Source organism: Aethalodelphis obliquidens, unplaced genomic scaffold, assembly GCF_003676395.1.
Source record: "Aethalodelphis obliquidens isolate GAN/ISIS:26980383/991018 unplaced genomic scaffold, ASM367639v1 scaffold54, whole genome shotgun sequence".
NCBI lineage: Eukaryota > Metazoa > Chordata > Mammalia > Artiodactyla > Delphinidae > Aethalodelphis > Aethalodelphis obliquidens.
Window position 1 is genome coordinate 3,983,053 of NW_020837998.1, and position 7,661 is coordinate 3,990,713.

A 7,661-nucleotide genomic window follows, 5' to 3' on the forward strand; every position below is an offset into this window, starting at 1 on the left:
TACTTAATTCACCACACATACTTGTACAAACTGTTTAGGTTTCCAAGTTATATTTACTGCTTTTACCTCCCTCTGTCACCTTTGGCGTTGTCTGCTCTGCACACTTTGCTGCCTAAATCTCTCAAACCTCTGACCCTAAGAGAGATGGGGACTGTCATGTCTTGTGATGGCCTTTCTCTAACCACAGATAACTTGTCCAAAAACAAGTACCTACTGAAAGTTACAAGGGCTCTTTGCTATAGCAGTGCAGATTGTTTCCCCTTTTTCCTGAGCAAAAACCGGATTTATAGGAGCAAACTCCATTATAATACACATCCGGAAGCCGGGTGTCCCCAGTGGGAATGAAAATACCTGGCCCAATTTTCAAGTACCAATTCATGTTTTTTTTTTTTTTTAAAAGCCATGCTTTAAATGGTAAAATAAGTAACACTATATTTAATGATCACTGGAACAAAAATGCACAGTTTGATCATCACTGAATTTTAAAACTGGAGGAATATTAGAGATCATCACATCCAAAGTCCTCACGTGGAGCCTGAGACTTGAAGCTGTTTAAGTGGCTTGCCTAAGGCTTAGAACAAAAAATAGATCTCCAGATGAAGCCCGTCTAGTACATTTTCTAACCCACACTTCTGTCATTGTTGAATCAGACTTTCTCTTTGGAAAGATTTTCTATTTTATCTTTATTTATTTAATTCAGTTTTTAAAAGCCATGGTGTATAAAATAAAGTTCTTAAGGTCAGAAATATTGAAGCTATCTACATAAAGCTCCTAATTTCTTCAAGAGTAACATAAGGACTGTGACTTTTTTTACTTAATATGTTTAATTCCTGCAGAAAAGCTGGGGAAATAGATTAAGGTAGCGCCACATGATCAAGAGATAATTAAATAGAACGTTATTGTATAAATCACAACCTGAACATGGATCATTAGGTCCAACCCCAATGGTAGGTAACACAGTATATATGTTGAGCTGCTATTTGTCTAGTGAAAATAAAACGATTTGCTGTAACCGCTTTATAAAGATTCTATAAATAATTATTTGCTTCTAGCTCTTCAAAATTTAAGATGGTCTCTCAAAGGTTTACAAAGTAGGAAAGGGAATCTGTGGAGATTATGCATCACTGGAATGCATTTTACTTTAGAGAAACAAGGTAAAACTGGTAAAGTATATTAATAGCACTTTTCCATACACTTTTCATTTGTCATTAATTTTTATCATAAGGAAAAAAAACTAGATGAAAATTATTGAACATATTTAAAAGGAATCCCAATATAAGAGACCAAAGAAGGGATACATGATTCTTTTTCTTGAAAAGGAGTTTAGCATTTTGTCTTGTAAGTCAAGAAAATATGCCCAAATTCCACATGCTTGAGGAAATAGTGTATCTTGTATCTTGTCATTACTTAACAGAGACACAAAAACCTTAATGTCTTTATATTTGTAAAACACTTTAGGTATCTCATTTCAAGTATGTTGGAAACAGAAAGTATAATATCTTGTTAGGAATAATTTGAAATAATTCCATTTAACACAACTGATATAACAAGCTAATCTACCTGGGAGCAAATCTATTTAATGTTTCAAAATACATACTTTTCCTGTCTTTTCTGTTTTGTTCTTAGGCAGCATTCCACTTATCTTAATTTAACAGTGAATATTGTTGTCACTACTGTTTTGGCTGTTTCTCACTTATAGAGGACATAAGATCGCCATCAGAAAATAAAAAGTAGTTCTTTCTATTGTACGAAGTCTAAGATGTTGGATTTATTTTATACTATTCACAATAGTAATAGACAAATTTCTTCAGCAGTAACTGTTACGATTTATATTTTCTTTATTATAAAATGAGGTAATAATATTTTTGCAATGCCAAGCCTTAAAAAAGCAGCAGTCTAATTTGTTGATTCCTTATCTAGTTCTTAATTTTGGGGTGCAAAGTATCATGCTGCTTCCATGCATTTATGAAAATAGAGAATGTATAATTTTTTACATATCATGGTGTAAGATATACACTTAGTCACATATTCACTTTATTAATATATGACAAGAATAAAGGCCTTTGCTTATTCACTCTCCTCCCTCTCTCTTTATCTCTCTCCCTCTTTCTCTCCAACACTCCCTTTTTCTCTTTCTCTTTCTCTCTCTTACACATACACACATGAACACATATAACAACTTCGATTTCTATTTGACTAGCTTAATGGAAATATTCTTCTGGAGAGAATGTGCGGTAGACTATGACTGGATAGTCTCATTTCAACAGTAAATTAGAGAACAGTTTTTAATTGTAATCTTAATTGTTTTTAAAAATTCACATATAACAAGTTAGTTGAGACAATGATTTCAGATCAGCTTCTTAAGTTTCAGTTCATTGCAGTGGAACATCATTAAAATAGTATGAATATGTTTATTAACAATAGTTTGTCTAGTCATGTGTTAAGGACATACTGAATAGTATATCCTGAGCTAGTGTGAGAATCAATTATGCAGGTTTTTCCAGATTATAATGAAAATAACTTAATATTTAAATTATGGTAATGAAAGAGTTTCCATACTATGTAATTAAAGTAATAGCTTCAACATATCTAGTATAAACTCTTCCTATTCCATAAAAGGTATTATGCTAAACAAATAACTATATTTTTGTTTCAAGTTTTTTATTGGTGATAAAGGCTGAGACTTTTTTTTTTTTTTTTCAGTACGTGGGCCTCTCACTGTTGTGGCCTCTCCCGTTGTGGAGCACAGGTTCCGGACACGCAGACTCAGCGGCCATGGCTCACGGACACAGCTGCTCCGCGGCATGTGGGATCTTCCTGGACTGGGGCACGAACCTGTGTCCCCTGCATCAGCAGTCGGACTCTCAACCATTGCGCCACCAGGGAAGCCCCAAGGCTGAGACTTTTAAAAAATATTTTTCTTGCAAAAATGTTTTCTTCCTAATTATTATACATCTTTTGTAATTTCCTGCTATTTTTGTCACATAAAGATAAATTTAGTAATTTGTAAGAAGAAAATTTCTGTCATTGCTTAAACCAGTACTTTTTTCCTCAAAAATGCATTTACTTTTGTGGCCCCAACAGGGAGGCATGTTTTGCATGCAAATAGCAGGTGGCTATGGAGAGTTACTTTGACAGCTAATGTCTTGTGCTGCCTCAACATCTGTGGATTAAAAGAGGTTCTCTGTAGTATGTGATGTTGCTGAGAAAATGTAACCAGTTTAAGTGGAGTTTTTCAACTAAGTTCCAAGCTTACTTTGAGGGACCATAGGGAGGGGTAGAATGCAAAAATAATTAAAAATAAAGTACGTTCTAGTTTTGGTGACAATTGACATAAAAGATCTTGAAAAGGCAAATAAGACAACTCTAATTTTGAAGACAGAGTAGTTCTCAGCCAGCTTAGCTGGAAATTGTACAATTAATAAAAAGGAATAAGATGGACTTGCCTGAGAAGGGGGAACTGGATAATCAATAAAATAAAAGTGAAAATACCCTAAAAGGGTACAATTTAAGTAATGAAACTTAAATGTTTTTTTTATAAAATTATTCACAGAATAAAAAAATCTCTGAATACTCCTGTAATTCTCACCTGGAAACATATTTTATGTGTTATATGACACAAAGTTGCATGAATTAAAAATAAAAGGACATTAAATCATTAGAATACTTGATATTTGCATTGTGAGGGCCTCACACATATTTATTGAGTAGATAATTTTTCAGGTGTTTTCCATTATATGTATCCAAACAAATTATTTCATATGTCACTTTCATCTGGGTTTTCCAATAACATAAGCCTACTGATCAATGTCCATGCCCTTAGAAAACAGTATTATACTGTGAATAAAATGTCTATAAACTCCCTAAAATTTTTGTTCTCTTTTTTCTCTCAATTATGACTTATCATTAAAGTTTATTTTTTTTAATTCTATTCCTACTTCCTCACTTTTTTGCTGATTTTTCTTTGTGTTTCTCCTTCCTCTGTGTTTCTGTATCCCGTTCCAGTGTATTATATCACCTCTCACACTGTATTTTAATTTTTTAAATTTTATTGTTTGTATTGTTACCAAATTGTTGCCTGAGGATAGGGTTTGCAGCTTGTTCACTCACATCCCCATTACTTGGAACATAGATGAATGAAATTTTCACTTCTGAAAAAGCAGATGGAAAATGTGAAGATATTTTTTTAAATTAAAATGCACAAACACTATAGTATCATTAATAAAGTTAATATATATTTTAAACATAAAGTATAGGGTTAATGAGATTAGTGTTTCTTGAAACTCTTACATGTGCTAAGTCATTTTTGGTATAATCATCCATTTAATATTCACACATACATGCACACACATTTCTTATGCAATATGTCTTATTTTAAACATATGGACATTGAGGATTAGAGAGTTCAAATAATTTTCCCAGTCATCTAGCTACTGAATAATAGATCTAGAACTGAAACCCATGTCTGCCAGACTTCAAAGCCTCATGCTCTTTCTATAGTGCAATGCTCACTTTGCTAAGAGAGCATTTCTAAATCTTGCCAGATTTTAGAAATCATTAAAAACACTGTTTCTTAAAGTTGCAAGTATTGTAAGATTTTTCAGTCTCTACTGTTAAAGTTAAATCTTTCCTGAATGCCTTCTTTTTCCTTCTTTCTATGGTTAGAACCAGGATGATAATTTCATCAATGTCTGAGTCAATCAACAAATTCTTCTTGCTGTTTGATTATACCTCATATAATATCTTAGGACTTCAATTGAAATTCTTCTATATCCTTTTCTTATATGATATTCTAGCAGAGAATATTTATCTTTTGATGACCTTTTTGAATACTTCCCTGTGGGCAAATATGCCAATTCTGATTTTAAAAACACAGTGATTCTTCAATAATTTAGATTTGTTACAAATTATGCTATTGAAATAAAAAGGCTTACAAGTTCTATCATTTAGGAACTATAAGTTACAAAAATTATCAAAACTAAATACAGGTCACAGAACTAAAATTAAATCCCTGTTACTTAAAATTATTTTTAGAAACATTTTTTCTTAAGAATATGTAGACTCAATCTCCATGCAACTTTTAATATCCATTAATTTAAAAGAGGAATGTTTCACATAAAGTGAGATTTTAAATTATCTAGTGTGAAAACACCAATACAAATATAGATTGTAAGAGTCCTACTTACCAAGTAAATCTAAGAATAGTACAAAGCTGTCCACAGGACTGATCCTTCTTTGACTCCATGAATAGGAATTGGATATGGAACAAACTGAACAACCTTGATATAGATTTATGTATTTTAATAATCCTACCAATATGGTACTAAATACGAGAAGGCTTATAACACATTTATTTTATTTTATTTTTAACATCTTTATTGCAGTATAATCACTTTACAATGCTGTGTTAGTTTTTGCTTTATAACAAAGTGAATCAGCTATACATATACATATATCCCCATATCTCCCCCCTCTTGCGTCTCCCTCCCTCCCACCCTCCCTATCCCACCCCTCCAGGTGGTCACAAAACACGGAGCTGATCTCCCTGTGCTATGTGGCTGTTTCCGACTAGCTATCTATTTTACATTTGGTAATATGTATGTGTCCATGTCACTCTTGCACTTCATCCCAGCTTACCCTTCCCACTCCCCGTGTCCTCAAGACCATTCTCTACATTTGCGTCTTTATTCCTGTCCTGCCCCTAGGTTCTTCAGAAGCGTCTTTTTAAAATTCCATATACATGTGTTAATATACGGTATTTGTTTTTCTCTTTCTGACTTACTTCATTTTGCACCTAGACAGACTCTAGGTCCAACCACCTCACTACAAATAACTCAATTTCATTTCTTTTTTATGTCTAAGTAATATTCCATTGTATATTTGTGCCATATCTTCTTTATCTACTCATCTGTTGATGGACACCTAGGTTGCTTCCATGTCCTGGTTGTTGTAAATAGAGTTGCAATGAACATTGTGGTACATGACCCTTTTTGAATTATGATTTTCTCAGGGTATATGCCCAGTAGTGGGATTGCTGGGTCATATGCTAGTTCTATTTTTAGTTTTTAAGGAACGTCCATACTGTTCTCCATAGTGGCTGTATCAATTTACGTTCCCACCAACAGTGCAGGAGGATTCCCTTCTCTCCACACCCTCTCCAGAATTTAAAAATATGGAATGCATGTCATCCTTGCACAGGGGTCAGGATAATCTTCTCTGTATCATTCCAATTTTAGTATATGTGCTGCCAAAGCAAGCACTGATTTTAAATAGAATGATGTAAAGCTTATTTCTGCCTCCTTTTATTTATACCTAGGTAACTTGATGAGTGTTTTGGATGAATTGGATGCATGACCTATAGAAAAGAAGAAAGAAAACCTCTTTTATTTTATAAGGTATTTTAAGAAACCTTATTGGTAGAGCAGTGATTGGGATTATAGCTATCCATTTTTAGGGGCTAGGAGTGGGGAAATTTGTTCCTCCCCTGTCTCTACGTTTCCATAAAGCTTAGCAGAGGTCCCTGAGATAAGGAGTTAATTATTGGAGTTAAACACTCTTTCTTCAACTTTTACAGTGTCAGTGAAAGAAAGATCCCTTTGAATAATGTCACTGTACTTTTTGTAAATTCAGAGGTAAAGATAGAATCAATTATGTTTTACAAGAACCTTTTTATATGGTTTCACATGATAAATGTCTCACTGAATTTATGTAGTGAATGCATAATCATTTACTGCAACATAAAATCTATATAAACAATACATTTTCCTTTTTACATTGATTTCTATTTGTATCAAAACTAAAACCAGTTCCAATCTACAGAAATAACCAAACCACATGCTTTCTAACAAAAAGGATGAAGGGGGCTTCCCTGGTGGCGCAGTGGTTGGGAGTCCACCTGCCGGTGCAGGGGACGCGGGTTCGTGCCCCGGTCCGGGAGGATCCCACATGCCGCAGAGCGGCTGGACCTGTGAGCCATGGCCGCTGGGCTGCGCGTCCGGAGCCTGTGCTCCGCAACGGGAGAGGACACAGCAGTGGGAGGCCCGCGTACCACACACACACACACACACACACACACACACAAAAGGATGAAGGAACCAAACATCAAGGGTCCTAAATGTATGAAGCAAGCATTGACAGAATTGAAGGAAGAAATAGCTCTATAACAATAGGAGACTTCAATACTCCACTTTGTGTTTTTAAAAGTTTTGAAAAAACAGCTATATTAAGGTATTATTGACAAATAAAAATTGAGTGTATGTAAGGAGTAAAAGGCGATATTTTAAAATATGTATACATTGTGAAAAGGTTACCACAATTAAGCTAATTAACATATCCATCACCTCATATGTTTACTATATATAATTTTTTATGTGTGGTAAGAACTTTTGAGATCTATTCTCTTAGCAAATTTCAAGTATTCAATGTTATTATAAACTATAGTCACCATAATGTATATTAGATCTCCAGAACTTATTCATCTTATAACTGAAATTTTGCACCCCTTGATCAATAACTTCATTTTTCCCCCACCCCTCAACATTTGGTAACCACCATTCTACTATCTGTTACTATGAGTTTGACTTTTTTTTTTTTTGATTCCACTTATAAATGAGATTCATGAGTTATTTGTATTTCTGTTTCTGGCTTATCACTTAGCATAC

The 7,661-nt window shown here is 33.9% G+C and overlaps 1 pseudogene; it reads right to left on the bottom strand.

The window, feature by feature from the left end:
• Window positions 1-6,166: 6,166 nt before the first annotated feature.
• LOC113609126 (uncharacterized) lies at window positions 6,167-6,260 on the bottom strand (annotated as a pseudogene).
• Window positions 6,261-7,661: the final 1,401 nt, after the last annotated feature.